The sequence below is a fragment of the Polistes fuscatus genome, unplaced genomic scaffold (assembly GCF_010416935.1).
Source record: "Polistes fuscatus isolate 324 unplaced genomic scaffold, CU_Pfus_HIC Scaffold6, whole genome shotgun sequence".
NCBI lineage: Eukaryota > Metazoa > Arthropoda > Insecta > Hymenoptera > Vespidae > Polistes > Polistes fuscatus.
Genome location: NW_025113140.1, coordinates 3,554,011 through 3,575,686, shown reverse-complemented (window position 1 = coordinate 3,575,686; position 21,676 = coordinate 3,554,011). Strand labels below are relative to the sequence as shown.

The window sequence follows — 21,676 nt, the reverse complement described above, 5'->3', positions numbered from 1 at the left end:
ATACATTGTTTCAAAAATGAAAAAGCGGTCATTACAGTTCAATACGATAATAATACACTTCCGTTATAATGAATCAAAAAATTAAACAGATACAAACTGAAATCACTCTAACAAAAATCCAATTCTATTGCATTTTTTTTTTAAATAACGAAGTTACCATGTCTGAGAAAAGTAAATTGATTTGAACTTCAGCGTTAAATATTGACATTTTTCGGTCGATAACATCACAAATTAAAAGGCCCACTTACTTTAGACAAATGTAGCTTAGTCGCTTTCGAAACTCGATCTTCCCACAAGCGGTGTACCATTCTATTAAAAACAAAAAAAAAATGCAATCCATTTTTATTAGCATTTACATATATTTCGCAATTTATTTTTAAAAAAAAAACCTAAATTTGAAATAACATTTTAATTTATTAATTTTTTTTTATTTAAAAAAAAAAACAATAATTTTACCTTTAAATCCGAAATAATCAACTGAAATAAACTTCCCAATAAGCCGTCTTTATCAAGACAATTAGCCATCGATTCGCTTTTTTCCATTGCCCAAAACAAAACAATTTACGCACTAATTTACCACTTATAGAAATTTCGAAAAAGCCACTTGATCAAGTGCCGAAAAACATCGATAATCGCGTCCATTATCGATTGAATAAACGTTTTTTTTGCACGGCCGCTCCGGATTATTTTTTTAATGCACAAATTGTACAAACTATTCACCTAACTGTAGCTTTCAGACTGACTAAATTGCATCACTTTCCAAAACAAATTCACTTAATCAACGAACTGAATTGATTCTCGATTCGACTGCAGTCGTTACGCTCTTATTGTTTCGAGGTTATATGCGCGCACTTTTTTTTAAGACAAACAATACGTGATATTCATCCGGTCGTTCAAAATTTGGATCCGGATTTGCACCCATTTCAAGCTCAGCGTGAATATGTTCGTGCTTTAAATAGTGTTAAATAGAACTTGTTTTTCCCAAGCCGTTTATTGCAAGTTTAGATGGACATAAAGGTAAGATAAGTTTTTTAACAATTTAAATTAAAATTGTTATTTAGATTATTTAACGGTACTGGAAAAAAATCCAAAAAAACTTCAATTATTGCAAGTTGAGCTTGTGATGGAGAAATTCGATAATGGAACTTACCTAAAGAAGATGTATGAGTTTTTTAGTGGCTCATGACGGAGTTCTTCGTGATTTATGCTTTTTACCAAGTGGACTTCAAATTCTATCAATTGGAGATGATAAATTACTTAAAACTTGGCAATTATAATGAAACATGCGAAATGAATGAATTGCCAGTTTCTTCGGTTGCATCAAAAAACATTCTTTGTGGAATAAGTCATCATCGAGTATCGAAAAATTCGCAACGTGCGCGGCGATAATTGTGCATTATGGACATAATCGTAAGGAGCCAATTAAAGTAAATTTAATTTGTAGTTGTCTCTCAAATTAAATAACGTATTTCTAGGAGTTTAACCGGGGTTTTGATCAGTTCACTAGTGTCAGTTTCAATCAAACTACTAAAACGCGATTTATTCGCATCGTGCTCAACAGATCGTAGGCATAGTGTTGTACGATATACGAACAAATGACCCAATCCGAAAAATTGTCATGACGCACCGAAGTAACCGAATCGCTGGAATCCGATGCAAGCGTTTATATTTACTGTGCAAATGAAGATTATAATTATACTCGTACGATTGCCGCTACATGAAAACACACCATGTAACATTTACATGGATCACATTAGCGCAGTTATCGATTGTGATTATTATCCGACCGGCAAGGAGATAGGACCGCTAGCTATGAAAAACAAGTCGAATTATTCACTGTTGTATGTCCACTAAAAATAACGATATTCAAAATAAAAATCTTTGTTTGTTGTGTTTTTTTTTCTGTAAAGGTAAAGGTCACTCACGTGAAGTATATCATACAAAACGAATGCAAAGGTTGATCAGGTGTTCGATGGACGGATGATAGCAAATACCAATATAAGCGCTTCGGACGAAATGAATATCATTATGGAAGGCCAACACATCCGAAAAATTAGGACGCCTGACTTATATGGAAAAGCGTGCGTTCCATATGCAAGTGCCTTAAAGTCAAAGTTTTCCAGTATCCAAAATTAAAACGGATCGCTAGACATCGGTAAGTTCCGACACATATATTTATGGTCAGCGGGAAATTCGTTCTATTAAAAATCGGATTAATTAAGAGAAATAATCGAAGACTTCCAAGCCGGGGTCTGTTCCCACATGTTCCTGAAAGAAAAAACATGTTATTTTAGAAAGAATAATAATTATACATAAATTTAAATTGTAAAATTTTGTATTTATTAAACGTTACATAAAATTATCACTAGATTTTTTCAAGCAAAATTTAGAAGCCAAAAAATTCAATTACTAAATACATACTATGACATACTTACTTACTTAAGAGTTAATTAACAAAGAAGTTAATAACAAAACAGTGAAATTTAAAAAGTATTAAAAAACTGTGGAAATAATTTTTGATTTTCGTTATAAAAAAAAAACCCACGAGAACACATCTCATTTCCAATACGTAAACGCATATTTCTAATATGTATATATCATGTTATTATAAAATTTTCTAGACTTGTTTGTGTCAAAACTTTAATTTAACTTAATATAACTTACTGCAACTAAAAGTAAACACTGTTGTAATTTTTACAAATTTTATCTTAAAAAAAACGTTTAGCAACAGACATTACGACCTCACGTCTCGGCTGTGCACATCTAATTTTCCCTCGTTTTGAAATCCGTGATTAGACACATATTGTGCAATTTGTCATTTTAATAGAGCCATTCTCACGATTAAATTAATATTTGATTATCGGTAATTGTTTTAATTAACTCATCATATAGTTTAAAAATCGGTAATGATTTCCGTTGCTCAATTACTGACATATTCGTTTTTCGACCGAAAGACGACTTTTTCCACAATAGCCTTTTCCATTCTGGTAAATCTTGAGCTTGAAATCCACTAGTATTGGCTGCCGAGTTTGATGCAACAGAAACTGGATCGAACCAATTTTTATCTAAATATCCGCCTGTGAATTTAACTTGTTTACTAATTTAATTCAATATTTACAACCATAATCAATACTGTAGTTACCATTAAATACACATACTGACAATAATTTACTACGGCCATTTTTCTTAAATTTAATTGGTCGGAATTTTAATGATTGGCGTCATGTTGTCTGAAAAAATTCTCTTCTACTGGTGTCACGTTGTTTGATAGAAATTTTGCTTATTAGTGTCATGTTTTGCATTAGGGGCTTTGCTTACTAATGCCATATTTTTTGCCGGGTACTTTGCAGATTAACGTCTTTTACTCTGATTAAAACTTTGCGTACTGGTTTCAGATTTTCTGATCAGAACTTTCGCAATTCTTAAAAACTTCATTAATTCAAACAAAAAACCAACTTTACTAATTTTTGTTTTCCAACTGAAAATCATTAGTTAAGCTAAATAAAAATATTTTTGTTAAGAAATTAAAAAAACAACGTAATATTTGTTTTAAAAGCGTTTATTAGGAAAAATGATTAAATATTAAAAAATTAAACACTTAAAAATTAGTTAGATTTAATTACTCAAGGTACTTAATAGTTTTACGTTACTTTTTACTGTGGAATTTAATTGTATTTTATATTTTAGAAAGAAAAAAAAGTAATTAGATATAGTTCTAAATAAACACTTGAGATAATTAATTAATTAAGGAGAAAAAAACAAAAAAAAAAATTTAAATTGATACTTATATAGTAGTAATTTAAAGGAAAGTAATAAGTTTTCTAGACGTTGATGCGGCGCACAATCTAACGCCTGAGTGACCAAAAAGGCAACTTATGAGCATACTGACATGGCGCTGGCACACGAACAGTTCCACTCCAGTTGTAGTACAAATGGTTCAACTTGTATGTGAACCGCTGCATACGATCAGGCGGTAAACCGGTAGTATCGAAAATCACATTATAACTGGTCGGACTTACGGTTCCTTGACGAACACATTGCGATACAAGTAAAAAGTCGTAGCGCTCGGGATACGTGATCACGTCATCGATAACGGTTCCTGGCGATGGATTGCCATCATTATCAGCCGTAAAGACACGAGTATTGATTCGTTTGTTAACAATAATGTACGCTAATTTCGGTGATTCGTTTTGTAAAACGGTTTCAATTTTTTCAAAATTAATTGAATTTCGTGTTCATGAATGTACGGTATTGACCGTCGGAAACTCCATCACGATAAATGAAAAATTTTGTTGGATAAGCATCGTTATTACCGGGAACTAATTGTGAATTAAATTTACATATGAAAACAAATCATTTTGAGAATTGTTTCTTAATTAAAAAATTAAATATTTTATACATACCTTTTTGGAATTCTCGAATAGCTTTAACCATATTTGTAGCAATATTTGTAGAAATTTCTTCACCACTATCATGTAAAGATACAGCACTAAAATACCGAGTACATACTTATCCAATGAGGCAACAAAAGCACCAACGGATTTTGATTTTTGTCCAGGTTGTGCGATACGTCATAGCCAATATCATAACACCACCCATTGGCAGATCTACTGTCCAAGGGGCTCCACCCGTCTTGCAATTAATTTGAATTGCAATTTTCGTCGCGACAGTCATTAATGATTTCGCACGTACATTTTCGCTGTTACAACTTGCGACGGAATTCCTAAATGAACTGAGCATTCTTTTTAATTGCCGCGTATTTATCTAATTGTTCGATTGTGTAATTACAAACATCAAATCCGGATTAAACCTTCCGCAGCCGCACCGATATTTTCCACGTAGCTAGTAACTCTATCATCACGCATTTCTTGTACCTTAAAAATATAAATATTTAAAAAAGACAAAAAAATTTTTTCTATTTTTTTAAATAATTAAATATTCACCTGCGGATGAGGAATATTAAAGCCCATGCCATTAGCTGCGCGTTGCATTGAATTAACCAAATTTCGAGTATCATTTTTTAACTTGGATGGAACAATAACAACCCACTTATTCATTTGTCCATTTGAAACCATATGTTTGCCTCGCATTGATTTCGTAAAATCGCCATACCTTCCGTTAAATAACTTTGTGAACGATCTGAACCCTGTGAAATTTTTTCGCTTGGCAAAACACGTCCGTCAAATTCGATAATCTTCTCAGAAAACTTTAAATCCCAATCTGCTAATTCCTTCGAAATTGCCGGTGTATTCCGAATACGTCGTGAGAAATCCATTAGTTTCTTTATTCGTCCAACAGGTCCAACTTTTGTGTAATCGGCTAAACTTTTCATGAAATTGAAATTATTTCGTTCATCATCTGTTAAACCCGTCAATTTACATAGTTCCGGTACTAAATATACCATCTCGGGCATTCCTGTTAAATATTACATTTTAAATAATTAAATAGGTTTTATTTTTTTTAAAAAAAAATTTGGAAGCGTTTAAACTTGCTTAAATGATGATCAAAAATTAAAGTTATGAAATGTTAGTGCACTAATGCTACAATACATGCATAGATGAATTCCATCAAACAAATTGTTTGTTTGGAACTAATTTCTGGAACAGAACGACTTTTATAATTTTTTTTAAAAAAAAAATTATTTCATCTGTAAAGTCACATAAACTTTTAGCTGAAAATTTTGCAACCTTTGCATAGCATATAAAATATTTTTAATTGACGTTTGACAACAATTGATTAAATGGATATTTTCAATTATGTGAATGTAATATCTTTCTTATTTGATAGTGGTTAAAATTGGATATTACGCAATTGAATTAACCCCGAGAGTTTCACACAATAAGTAATCAAAAGGAAACTTTTTGATGTTTTGTACTTAAATATTTATTAGAGAAAACTGTTAGTAATTTTAATTAAATCGATTAAAGTACTTATTTTATGTTTATGAAATAATCTAGAGTGTTTTTCGTATCGGAATTAATTTCTTGATATTATATATTAGAATATTCTAAAATCAACTTCTGTGTATAACTCTTTTTTTATAAACTCTTGTTTCTTTTCTTAAATAGTCTCAAACTTAACTACTGAACTGAATCTAATTGATTCACAAACTCCCTTCAACTGCTAACTTCTCTCTAAAAGCTCTAAAAAAACTACTCTGGTTTTTTCTATATACAGTTTCTATTTTATAGGTTTAAAACTGTATAGAGTATGATGAGATTTGACTCATTCTCTTTACTTAAAATTTTAAGTAAATAATGCTATATTAAGTTGACCTATTATAATGTTTTTAATAATAATAACCGCGATATTAAATGAATAACTTAATCGGTTTTATCACTTCTTAATTTTTATCCTTTGTAGCGGCTGTTTGTCTCACCAAAGAAATCGTTCAAACACTTAGACTTTACAAACTGTTATTTCTCAAATTTTAACACAACACTATTTATATAAACAAAACTGTAAAAATGTTGCCACCCGGAGGGAAAAATAATTTCTTTTACCAAGAAGTTTTAAAGGAATTTCACCAAGGAATTCCGATACTAGGAATTTAAAATAAAGAGTACAATAGTATTGTCTCTACATCCTTATTAAATCAGTAATTTATTAATAGAAATATAATTAAAATTCACATAAAATTTGAAATTTATGTAATTAGTGTTATAATTCCATATGGAATTGTTTGGGAACATTCCCAATTATTTGGAACACACTTACCTTGGTTTAATTTTCTAAAACAATTAGTTAACTGATTCAAGTTAACATAATTGTTTACTGTGGAAAAACTTGAAGGTTCGATCCATACATATATATATGGGATCTTGTTTTCAAGATTCATTGATTATTGATTATTCATTATTCATTATTCATTACTATATTGTTAAAGTGTTTCTTGGGTCAAATAAAAAATAATTATTTTATTTTGTGCAATTATAACACAAATAATTGGTGGCAGCGTCAAAAAGAATTCCAGCCTAAGAAGAAATCTCCAACCATGGTAAAAAAAAATATTACGTAAGTTCTAAAGATTTCTTTTTGTTTTTAAGAAAAACATATGTTTAAGTTTTTGTTGTTTAATTTAAAAAAAAAAAAAAAAAAAAAAAAAAAAAAGTAACTTTGGATGCAATTTATTTAATTTATCAAAAAAAAAAAAAAAAAAAAAAAACGCCCAATCTATCTTTAATTTCAAAAATAAATTATTTTTTGGATTTTTTTTCTTTTCGGAATTTTTTTTTTCTTTCTTTTCTCTTTGAATTCACAATGAGTATTTCCAAGTTGGGCATTGCCATATTGCAGAAAGAATTGGTCACCTTTGATGGGGAGAGGGATTCCCTTAACAAATTTTTAAGTGTTGCGGAAAAATCCTTAGAGATGTGTAAGGTCGAAGAAAAGCCACTACTTTTCGAGCTTATTAAAATGAAGCTCACGGGAAAAGCTTACAATTTAACCAAAAACCGAACAGTTAATGAATGGAAAGACCTCAAAGCCTTATTAGAGAATTGTTTTCGGAAAAAAGATCCCAGGGACAATGGGAACTTGAGTTGCATTCGTGTAAACAAAAATACAATGAGTCCGTAATAAACTTTGCAAACCGATTAGAGAACATTATGGTGAAATTAATTAATAGTGTCTCTACGGGTGTAGACGGGGATAAAGCGAAAATTTTTGAGGAATTGATAAGGGAACAAACCAGAAATGTTTTTTTAACGGGTTTAAATGAGCCTTTAAATATTCTCGTGAAAGCTAGAAACCCTCTTACTCTTCAAGAAGCTGTTGAATTATCAGTCGCAGAGGAAAGAGAACAAGCAAGTAAAAGGGAAACAAATAAATTTAATAAAATAAATTGCCAATTATGTGGAAGAAATAACCACACAGCAAAAGATGTTTCCAATTTACAAAATTTAATAATAAACAAGTACTCCAAGTTAATTATAACGCTAAATTTTGTCGTTATTGTAAAAAATCTGGTCATCTGATAAGTGAGTGTAGAACTAGAGAAGAAAATAACAAAAGAAAACAAAATTTTCCTGCAAACACATATCGCCAAAACAATAATCGAAATTACAATTACAACAATCGACGAGAATATAATAAATCAAATGATAATTTAAACATCGAAGAACCTTCTGTGAGCAACGGTCAGAAGGATGTGCAAAAACTGAAAGCCGTGCAAAATTAAGAACGGAAATTTTACAGTTATCATCTTTAAATAACAATAAAAATCAAGTTGTATTACCATCAAAAGATTCTCTCAAGTCACATTTTAGATTTGTTGTAGATACCGGTGCTTTCGTTTTTAATAAAACTAAAAAATTTACAAAATAATTTAAAATATTCTGATGATGAAATAATTCATTTGTTGGGCATCAACGAATTTCCTACTCCAACTATTGGTAGATGTACCCTGGAAATTCAGATCGAAGGAAAATTAATTAGCCACGAATTCTTCATAGTCGAAAACGATTTCCCTATTAAGTCAGATGGAATTGTTGGCTATGATTGTCTGTCAAAAAATAAAATTTTAATTGATTATGATAATGATGATAATATTTTAATAAATATAAAGAAATCAAAATTATTAATTCCTCCAAGATCTGAAGTTATAATTCCAATAAATATACTCAATGATGTCGAGATTGGTATCGCTTCCAAAATAAAATTATCACCCAATGTTTACACTTCAGAATCATTAATAAATAAATCGAATCCAATCATAAGTGTCATAAACGCAGGTGAAGACTCGGTGATAATTGAAAAACCTAACGTTCATTTGGAACCATATGATCAGGAACATGTACTTCCAATTCTACATATTCGAGAAACTCAATCAAAAGATCGTACTAAACTTCTAGAAGAGAAGCTTAGGTTAGATCATCTCAATAAACTCGAAAAAGAATCCATTATGAAATATGCTCGAATTTTAATGATCTTTTCTACTTAGAAGGAGATAAATTAGGAGTTACTAATGCAATAAGTCACAAAATAACTCTCACAAATGAAAAACCAATTTATATTAAACCTTATCGGATACCCGAATGCCATAAGGAAGAAATCAACAGACAAATAATTGAAATGGAAGATCAAGGTATAATACGTAAAAGCTCTAGTCCGTGGAATGCCCCATTGCTCGTAGTACCTAAAAAGATGGACGCATCTGGTAAGAGAAAATGGAGAGTAGTAGTGGACTTTCGAAAGCTGAACGATGTTACAGTTGGTGATGCATTTCCGCTACCAAATATCACTGATATTCTGGACCAACTAGGTAACAGTAAGTATTTTTCTACCCTTGATCTCGCTTCAGGGTTTCATCAGGTACCTATAGAACCAGTAGATGCTCCAAAGACAGCTTTTAGCTCTGCATTTGGACATTATGAGTATACAAGAATGCCGTTTGGGTTGAAGGGAGCACCCGCAACATTTCAACGACTTATGAACTCAGTCCTAACTGGCCTACAAGGTATTAAATGTTTCGTCTATCTAGACGATGTAGTCATTTATGGAAACTCATTAGAAGATCACAATTTCAAATTAGTTGATGTTTTTAAACGTCTTCGGTACCATAACTTGAAATTACACCCAGATAAGTGTGAATTTCTTAGAAAAGAAGTTCATACTTAGGGCATGTAATTGGCCAAGAAGGTATAAAACCCGATGAACGCAAGATTTCTGCTGTCAAAACTTATCCAATTCCGAAAATTTGACCGAAATTAAAAGTTTTCTTGGTTAGCTGGATATTATCGCAAATTTATCAAAGGATTTAGTGATATTGTAGCACCAATTTGTAAACTTTTAAGAAAAGATCAAAATTTTCTATGGAAGGAAGAGCAGCAAAAAGCTTTTGATTCCTTAAAGAGTAGATTAACCACTGCACCTGTGCTAATATATCCAGATTTCAAAAAGAAATTTATATTAACTACCGATGCAAGTGGAATGGCATTAGGTGCCATTTTATCTCAAGGGGTAATAGGACAAGATCATCCGATTGCATATGCGAGCAGAATGCTCAATAAAGCCGAGTTGAACTATTCAACGATTGAAAAAGAATTATTGGCAATTGTTTGGGGAGTTCAACATTTCAGGCCATATCTTTACGGTCAGGAATTTACTATTTATACCGATCACCGACCATTAAAATGGTTAGGTATAATACCGATACTAGTTCAAGACTTTTCCGATGGCGAGAAAAGCTAGCCGAATATTCTTATACAATCGAATATAAGAGAGGCAAGAGCAACACTAATGTTGATGCTCTTAGTCGTATCAATACCAATAAAGTTTTGTTTATAAACAGTGATGATAATTATCAACAATTTCTTGAATATTCTAAATCACACATAATACGTAACTGTAACGTCGTTGATAATAATAATTCTAATTGTCAAATCAAAGTTCAATTCTGTAAATCTGATGACGATTCATCAAATATTTTTGAAATCAATGATAAATCCATAATTATTCCTGTAGAATCAGTCTACAAGCCTAGTTACGAAAAAATATTTCATTCACTACAAGATCTAAAATCATATTTATTAAATAAAGACATAAAAGAATTCGTCTTCATAAAAAATAATTCATTTGACTGGCCTACAATACGAACAATGATTCGTTTCATTTTAAGAATACTGAATAAGGTGTTATTTTTCCACACAGAAAATTACTCCTAATCCGGAGGATATTCCAAAAATACTTTTCGAATTTCATAACACGCCAACTGGTGGCCATAATGGAGTAAATCGTACAATTCGTAAAATAAAGTCGATGTACAACTGGAAAAATATGTCCAAAGACATTAAGTTTTATGTAAAAACATGTACAAGTTGCCAAGTCAATAAAATTACCAGAAAGAAAACACGTGTTCCTATGGAAATTACTACAACCTCTGATCAACCATTTGAGAAGATTTTCATGGACATAGTAGGTCCTCTTCCGTTGACAGAAGATGGGAATAAGTATATCTTGACTATTCAGGATGACTTATCGAAATATTCCATGGCTATACCAATTCCAACAATGGAGGCTAAAATAGTCGCGGATAAATTTATTGAATATTTTGTCACAAAATTCGGTATGCCTCAATGCCTATTGACTGATCAAGGCACAAACTTTACATCCGATCTTTTTGCAAATGTATGCAAAATATTTAAAATTAAAAAAATTAATTCTTCTGCATACCATCCACAAACGAATGGTGCACTTGAGAGAAGTCATCAGACTTTCAAAGATTATCTCAAGCATTTTATTAATTCTTCTCAGACAAATTGGGATAAATGGATACATTTATCAACTTTCTCATATAATACCACTTATCATACGTCAAGCCAATACACACCATTTGAATTAGTGTTTGGACAAGAAGCCAGAGTACCTTCTTCTTTAAAGTCTAATCCGAAGTTTTCCTACTCCGTAGATGATTACGTAAATGAATTGAAAACTAGGCTTCAAATTTCTTGGAAAACTGCAAAAGAAAATTTAATCGATAACAAAAATAAAAGTAAACTGTATTATGATCAAAAAATTCGTACACCAAAATTTAAAATTGGAGATAAAGTTTTGCTCCTTAACGAAAAATCAGTGAAAAATTTAAACAAAAAGTTATGTCCGTCGTACACAGGCCCATATGATATTATTGGTATAAACAACGTTAATGTTACAATAAAAGTTAAAAACAAGCTTGTAAACAGTTCATTTTAATAAAGTAAAACATTCCATACTGATCAAGAATAAAATCCAATTCTATTTTAGAATTGTCGTCCTGCTGAATTTGTTTGCAATTTCATGTTTCGGAGAAGATTTTAACATTCAAAAAATTGAATCAAAATCAGGATTGTACTTTGAGAATTTTGGAGAAGCACAATTCTACAATAACGAACAAGAAGTAATTACGTATTTGAATATCGACGGTTTAGGCAACAAAATCCAATTCATACGAAAAGCCTTAGATGAAACCAATAAGGCTCTGAGAACATTTTTGAAAAGTGTGGAAGCCGATATGAGTCGATCAAAATCATTATTACAACAATTTGAATTAGATATCAAGTCTGTAGTAAAGAAAAATGAACAGGTATATCAATTGCTAGGTCATAAAATTAATAATCGATCAAAAGGGGGTGGTTCGATTTTGTCGGTATTGTGGCTAAAGAATTGTTTGGAGTAATGGACAACAAAGATGCTGAATTTATTGATACCAAATTAAACGAGTTCGATACATCCGAAAATATTTTGGCAACAACAATTAAGCAGCAATCTGAGGTTGTCAGATCTACAATTCTTAATTTTAATAGTACCATATCTTCAATGAAGGAGTATGAGAATCAATTTCTTGGTAATCTAAAAAAGTTTAGTAATTCTTTCAATAATAATGCTAAAGCTTCTGAAGTTTTTGAGTTTCAAAATACAATAGAAGATCGCGTGATACAATTATCACATTTTATTACCAACTTAGAAATCGAATACGACGTTTTAATAAATTCTATACTTTTTGCATTTAAGGGTGTTTTGCATCCTGGAATTTTATCACCAATTCAATTATATGATCATCTTAAAAGTATATCATATAAAGTACCACAGGGTCTACAAATCCCTTTACCTCCGAATCCTGAAAACGCACATATTCTTCTCAAATTATTAACTTTAAAAATTTATTTTTATAATGCTAGATTAGTTTATATCATTAAGATTCCTTTATTACCAGTACATACTTTTAGCTTGTATAATTTGCATCCATTACCATTCGAATTAAAGAATCAAACATATGTTTTATTAATCCATCTCAGAAATTTTTAGCCTTACGAAACGATAAAAGACAATATTTAATGTTATCCGAATCCGATATAAACCATTGTAAATTTTTCTATAATAAATTTTTATGTAATCAAAAACAACCATCTTATGATGTATCGAATAATGGTAATTGTGCAACTAAAATACTGCTGTTGCATAAAACTGATATCCAAAAGGAGTGCGATGTACGATTATCAAAAATAAAGAATAGTATATGGCATAGGTTAAACGGAAAAAATAGCTGGATTTTCCTAGTTCAATCTAAAAAACTAATGACAGTCAGCTGTAAAAATGCTGAATCGCCATATGATGTCCTAATTGAGAAACGAGGTATTTTAACTTTGAGCGAAAATTGTACTGCTTACGTAGACAACATGATACTGGAGCCGTCAATAATTTACAGCTCAATAATTCAAAAGATTTTGTACCAACGCTAGACGCTTGTACTTATATTTGCAACGATGAAAATTTCATGAAAATAAATATAAGTTATTTTCATTTCGAAAAATTTAATAATCCGAACATAATGAATTTGGATGAATTGACTCTAGCTAATCTAAAATTAAACGACATAGAACATCTTGCTGATTATATTACCAATCGAAAGAAGTTTGAACATAACTATATTACGAATTACATCGTTTATACTTTAATAGCGATAGTAATTTTTTACGTCATCCTTAAGTATTTCTGTACACGAAAACTTTGCGGGAACTCATGTACCGATTTCTGTCGCAAAATTGTCATTAATAATAGTGTTTCTAACCAACACAAACAGTCCGAACTATGTCAACGACCAACTAGTAATCGAGAAGACCAAATTGAATTGCGAGAACTATCCGCACCTCTTTATATACATCCTCAATCGTCAACAGAGACACCGCAACGTACATCCAGATGGTTCAATTGATTAAAATTTAATCTTGTAAATATATATGTATGAAATCGAATCTTTAAGGGGATGGGTGTTATAATTCCATATGGAATTGTTTGGGAACATTCCCAATTATTTTGGAACACACTTACCTTGGTTAATTTTCTAAAACAATTATGTTAACTGATTCAAGTTAACATAATTGTTTACTGTGGAAAAACTTGAAGGTTCGATCCATACATATATATGGGATCTTGTTTTTTCAAGATTCATTATTGATTATTGATTATTCATTATTCATTATTCATTACTATATTGTTAAAGTGTTTCTTGGGTCAAATAAAAAATAATTTATTTTATTTTGTGCAATTATAACATTAGATTATTTCTTTAAACATAAATATTTGATAATATAAAATTATTTATCTTTAAATAATAGTCTAAAAATAATCAAATTATTACTAATATTAATAATTAACAAATGAAAAATTTTAATTGTTATTAAATTCTAAATTTCTTTTAAAAAAATTTTCATTACATTTATACAGGGTGTCCCAAATATAATGGACCAAAATTTAACAGTTGATAAAGAACACCTAGGGGATTAAGGTTTTCCCCATGCGTTTTTGCTCAATCGGCCTAAATAACGAGATATGCGCAGAAAACCATCATTTTTTAACAAAATGTAAATCTAAATAACTTTTTACCACATGAATATTTTTTTACGAATTTTTTTTATTTTTTTTATATTTCAAAGGCGCATCAAATAAACTGAAAACTTTTTTGCTAATCACTTCCGGTATTTGATTTTTGCACATATGAAGTACTCTACAAGTTTAACTAAAAAAGGAAACAAAATCTCTCTTTCTAATACAAAATGTACATTTAGAGACAAATAATTTTGTGAAGCTAATTTTTTGCAAATTTGCAAATTTTGGGATTTTTGCGGAAAAAATTTGCAAATTTTTTGAAAATTTTATATTCGCTTTATTCTTTATCTCAAAATTAAAAATCTCAATTTTTCTCAGATTTGCAAATTTTGACCTTGAGGAGAAATTTGCACGTGAATATTTTTTTTGCAAAAATGTGATTGCCTTTTTAATTCTAAACAACATTTATTATTATCAATATTTTCAGAAATCTCTTAAATTTGATTTATAAGCGATTGAAAGTTTTTTGCAAAGATAATTTTTTGCGATTTTTATCGTTTAAATGACTTCTAATTGATTTATTAAACTTTAAAATTTGTAATTTTTTTGAAATTAGTTAGATACACAACTTTACATGGTTCAATTTTTTTCATATTAGTAAAATGTGTCAATGTGCTGTAAAAAGTGAAAATAAGTAAAATTTATGCAAAAAAATAGCAGCACAATTTAAAACCTTGTTTAAAACATTAATTTAAATAAGGAAGTTTTTTACAATAACCAATAATAAGTGATTTTTATTACAGCCTAAGTGTTTTATGTAAATGAATATAACAATGTAACTTTTATAGCTAATTAATTGATTAATTTACCTAAATCAAGTTTCTAAACTTACACATGTTAAAAATGAATGTGTATAATAATAAAAATATTTAATAAACAATCGAATAAGTAAAAAAATTTAATCATTTATTTATGAACTGTGTATCTAACTAATTTCAAAAAAATTACAAATTTTAAAGTTTAATAAATCAATTAGAAGTCATTTAAACTCTTTTTAAAACAATAAAAATCGTAAAAAATTATCTTTGCAAAAACTTTCAATCGCTTATAACTTCAAATTTAAGAGATTTCTGAAAAAATTGATAATAATAAATGTTGTTTAGATTAGAAAGGCAATCACATTTTGCAAAAAAAATATTCACGTGCAAATTTCTCCTCAAGGTCAAAATTTGCAAATCTGAGAAAAATTGAGATTTTTAATTTTGAGATAAAGAATAAGCAAATATAAATTTTCAAAAAATTTGCAAATTTTTTCGCAAAAATCCCAAAATTTGCAAAATTTCAAAAAGTTTTTTATTGCGAATTATTTTTCTGTCAATTAAGATTTTTAATTAGAGAGAGAGATTTTGTTCTTTTTTAGTTAGACTTGTAGAGTACCTCATATGTGCTAAAATCATATACCGGAAGTGATTAGCAAAAAATTTTCAGTTTATTTGATGCGCCTTTGAAATATAAGAAAATAAAAAAAAATTTGTAAAAAAGATTCATGTAGTAAAAGTTATTTAGATTTACATTTGTTGAAAATGATGGTTTTCTGCGCATATCTCGTTATTTAGGTCGATTGAGCAAAATGCATGGGGAAAACCTTAATCCCCTAGGTGTTCTTTATCAACTGTTAAATTTGGTCCATTATATTTGGGACACCCTGTATATTGTTATAATCAATTTGAATATAGTATTATAATATATTAAATATTTAATTAAAATTAGCCTAATGACCTGTTGATTTAGAGGGACTTAAAAATCGATCTACGTTTAAATTTTAAAAATTTTTAACATAATTATAATAATTTTAATTTTATTGATTTAATAAAAATATATATATATATATATATATATATATATATATCTAATATATATTTAATAATTACTCTAATTAGCAATATAAAAAAGGTGCTAAAGTTATTCAAATAATTTTTAAAAAAAAATATAGTCATTTGACAATTGTCAAATGTTGGCTTAAAAAAATATTTTAGGTAATTTTAGATGCTTATAGTATTAAAGCCAATATTATAAAATAACTAAGTTATTTTAATTATTTAATAAATAATATATTGAAACTTACATTTCGATCAAATAATGTTTGTGGAAATTTACAAAAATTCTAACATTAATTAATCGAATAGAATGTTATTTTTTTGTATAATTTGCTTTATTAAGTTACTACTCACATTAGTATATTTCTTTTATACATTTTCCTAATATCATACAACTATTTCTATATATATTTTATTCAAAGATATTTGTTAAACGATTCAAATGATTATTTTTCTATGAATAACTTATCGATTAGTATTAAAAAAAAACTAGTTCCAAAAAGACAACTAATCACAAAAAAAAAATGGTCAAGGCGTTTAATGTATTAATAAAATAAAAATAATTAAATAACTTACATTTAATTGAATGTAATAATTCAATAGCTTCGAATTCATCATCCATTTCATGAAGAACCATCTTCAATTTTTGGATTCATTAAAAAATTAGTTTCCTCTTAGTTATTAATTTCATTTAAAATATAGAATTTTTCACGGGTGTATTTACCTTTCAGCTAAAAGTTAATGCAATTTCACGAATGCATTTTTTTTAAAAAAAATACACAATAAACATATTCGAATTAAGAAAAAATTATACCTGATCGAACTTCTCGTGGTTTACTACGAGAAACTAACAACGGTTGGTTCAGATCATGGATACGGATATTATAGCGATTTTTGTAATATTCAACATATGTAATGCGCGATTTGTCTTTATTTTCGAAATTCGACGACGGTGAAACCTTCCAATCAATATCATCAATACGATACGTTTTATTATATAGTCAGTTAAAACTATTGTACCAAGAACTTTCTTTGGAATTCTGCTTGATAATCATTTGGTCGGTTACGAAACGCTTCACTTAAACAATCCAGAACCGAAATCGTACGCATAATTTTATGAGAAATTCGCAACATAACATAGCATTGTATTCGTGTTGACGTATTGTTGTAACGTAACCAGGCCAAATAGACACGCGTTCATTTTGTAATTCAATTTTTGCTGCCGGGTCGTAAAAGTTACGATTCAATTGTTGTAGTTTCAAATGATCCAAGCACTTGCGCATTAAAATGTTAAAGAAGTGCATATACTGCGGATCATCCAATGAAATGTCTTTCGTCAATTTGATTGTGATTTGAAAATGTTTTTTCTTCACGAGATACTACGTTAAGTACGGTTGGATCTTGTGGAAGTCGATACGAAGTAAACAAATTAGCTCCATCAAAAATATAACTAAACAAATTATTAAAATTCACTCTATGTTTAACAATAAAATAAAATCTAATTAACATAATGTCTATTTTTATAATTAAAAAAAAATAATGATTGTTTTAAATTAATTTAATAACCTGAAATACTTTCAAGTGTTTGATAGTTATTAGAGAAAAAATAAAAAAATAAAAAGTATTCAAAAAAATTTAAATGAATGTGTAAAAAACAAAAACCTTTGTTTATTGTATTTTATTGAACATGAAATTTAAAACTTACCCTCTTAACACATTCTGAGAGTTAGCCGCACGCAATAAAGCCTTTTTAATCACCGTACGATCTTCTTCTGGTTCAAAACTAACATGATACATATAAAGCGCCCAATTCGGTTGCGATATTAAAGGAAAATTCGATTTAAAGCAACTTTGATACCAGATATTCCTAAAAGATGATTAAATTATTATTTTTTTCAATTATTTTATTTAAAGAAAATTAAACAAACCTTTTTTGATGTCAAATTACTTGGTCGAGTTCTGTACGATAATGTCTCCAATGTTCTTCTACCACGCATAGCAACTCGACTTGCCTCAACTGCCGGACTATCGTTACCATTTTCATCTCCATTTTCGGCTAAAATTTCGCATCGTTGATAATATGAAAGTTGTTTATTTTACATTATTTTAAAACTATTAGCAAATTTTATAAATGTTTTTAAATAAAATAGAAGTAAATTTCAACTTTACTTCCTGTTTGTTCTTTTCTTAAAAATAACAAAAGTAGATTACTATAAAATGAGTTGAAATTTAAAAACGGCAACAAGTGTTTACAATAAATGAAATTTATTGCATTTTACGTATATTTTAAAACTTTGTGGGAAATAACGAATATGGAAATCATAAATTAAAAAAAAAAAAAAATGAAAACTCTAATAAATCACCACACCCGAAATACCCAAAACAAAAATTTGGCGGTAAACAAAAAAACAAAGAGAAAAGCGCATTATCAAACTAACAAAAAAAAACGGACAAAAAGAAAACAAATAATTACAGATAACACGTGGTAGACTATGAGGAAATTCATCATCTCCATTACCATTTCCGCCTCTATATTTTGAATACGAGAAGTTCGACCTCTAGATCCGCCAGTCATTATTATTTATACTTCGGAAACTAAACTGATAATTCTGCGATTTCAAAAAACACACAATTTCAAAACAAGTGCATAATTTATTAATAATTTTATAGCTTACATTTTTATATAGAAACAATCAACACCTAACCAGCAAAAGAACGTAATAAAATAACACACACCAAGCAAATCACCTCAAAAAATGGCCATGTTTGTTTACTTCTATTCCTTTATATTAGTATTCCCACTTAAAAAATAAGGACCAATTAAATCAAGTATTTAATACGCAATCTTTATATAGCATTTGGCGCGCTTTTTAAATTTGATTCAAGTATTTCCTAAATTTTCTCAAATTCAATGGCTTAATAAAATTAATTTGTTACAAATAACATCAAGGTCATGTAAATTAACTAAAAAATTAATTAAAATCTTATTAAACGAATATTTCTCAAAAAAAATGAAGCATATGGCTTTATTCCTAATAAGTACATTAATAATTTACTTACAATTAGAAACTAGAATGCTTAGTTTTATGTAATTTGTATTAACATTTTATACAATATAATCACAACAGGTACGAAAATTAACACAAATTAATTGTGATATGCAATAGATGTCGCTACCAGTATTAATAAAGAATAAATTTTAAAAATAAAAGCGTTTTGATTTTAGGATATGAACGCATGATTTTATGAATAAGACACGTACAATTACATATTTGAAAGGCGTATTAATATTTCTTTATCTTAATATCAACAAGTCAAAAAATTGATAGAATATTTGAAAATGCAATAGATGACGCTACCAATATTAAAAATGAAGAAATTTTTTCCAAAAATAAAAACGTGTTGATTATAGAATATGAAACGCATGTCATAATTTATATTAACATTATTTCCAATAAAACATAATAAATTACCTATAATTATGAAATAAAATGATTGATTTTATATTATTATTCTATCTTTATTGTTATACAATAGAAACCACTACTGTACAAAATTGACACAAATTATTTGAATATGCAATAGATGACGCTACCAAAATTAAAAATGAATTAATTTTTCCAAAAATAAAAAACTTGTTGATTTTAGGATGTGAATGCATGCCACATTTTATTAATTATAATTTAATAAAAAAACAATAATAAATGACTTAAATCTACAATTGTTAGGCTTATAATTATAAATTTATAATTTTCATCAAAGATTTTATACATAGATGACGCTACCAGCAGCAAAATTAATAAATTTTTTCAATAACTAAGCGTGTTGATTATAGGAAGTGAAACGCATGCTATATTTGCTATTAATAATATTCTTATTTAAAAAAAATAAATAACTTAAATTTACTGATTACTATGCTTATAATAATACATTATAATTTCATTAAAATTTTTATAATAGACGCTGCTATCAGTACGATAATTGTTTCTAATCATTAATGACTGGCAATAGATAGCGCTACTAAACAACTAGTACTATTTTTAATAAAGCAATATATGAATTTTGGTATCAAAAATGCAAATAATATTTATTAATAATATTGTAAAAAAAAATTATTTACTAATATTTAGATATTAATTTAATTAAAACTTCAATAAATATTTCTATACATAGGTAGCACTACTATCATTAATAATGATATAATAAATTTTTATCCCATAGATGTCATTAAAAGGAACTCATAAGCATGAGTTATAGCAAATAATAGGTGTCGTTTCTGATTGGAAATTGACATTAATTATTTATAACAATTTACATAAATGATAATTTGAAAAGCATGCATTATTTAATGTTAAAAATATAGCGAATGATTTAAATAAATTCAAATTAATACATTTAAAAATCTGTACTAAAACCATTTTTAATTAAATAAGATAATGTACACGTGAGTTAATCAGAAAATTAAATATTTAATTTCAAAATGAATAAATAAAAGTACAAAGTACGTAAAATTAAGAAGAATGGAAATTTACATGACCTTGAAACAAGAAGTAACCTGCCTAATTCAAGTTCAGTTGATAAACGTTAAGCAAGTTGAGAAGTTCTTCGTAAATGTTTCGTACCTAAATGCAACCCGAATATCCGGTACTTAGTACGCTTTATTCGTTACCTGCAACACCCTCCTTTGTGTAGTTAGGCCCAAGCCAATATTGCTTTGTCTAAATATAGAATTGTAAAGATAAAAGTTTAGGAATTGTAAATGAAAATACCTTATGCGAAAATCCACTCATTAGAACACTATTACTAGCCATTCACACATATCACAAGAGCTTAATTTCCAGACTTGGGCAGCGATACTGTACTCTTCCATCAGGGGTTCTTTGGTAACATGGAATTGTAATGGATCATCAGTACTTAAACTAACGCATAGACCGCGCGCCAAGTATCCGGCAAAGGATTACGGTGGTAGTTTAAAAATAAACTGTTGTTACTAAGTGGAGACATAGCGATTCCGATTTGTGCTAAATAAATAAGTATTGTAAAACGGGCACTTTCGGAGCAATAGCCATGCAATATTCTCGGATAGCATAAAACCACAAACTAAATGTGTACGGGTCCCGCTTCACCGCAATGCGGCCTTAATACAAACGTTCATGTTACGTTCTCTAAAATAAAAACAAAAAATAAATTTAATTTGTAAAGTATTAATGAATAAAATGTACCTTCTGAAGTGGTTTAGAACGACATATTGGCGAACATAAAATACAAATAGTAAGCGTCCGGTGGATTTTCAGAATCAATCCATTTTTCCGGAAGTGTAATGTATTTGTCAAAGAATGAATTTTCGGGTTTGCTTTCGTCATCGACTGAGTCAAAGCCGGTTCCTATTGTAGAAATCGATGTAGTTCCGGGTGTTTGTTTGGATACGCGGTCACTTCAAAAAGTGGATAGAAATGTTCATTATAAATTCTTGAAAATTTGCCATTAATGAGTTT

General features: G+C 28.8%; 1 protein-coding gene across 5 annotated transcripts in view; it reads left to right on the top strand.

The window, feature by feature from the left end:
- Nucleotides 1-21,676, top strand: part of LOC122523614 (lethal(2) giant larvae protein homolog 1) — a 43,486-nt gene that overhangs the window by 11,951 nt on the left and 9,859 nt on the right. The window lies entirely within an intron of this gene.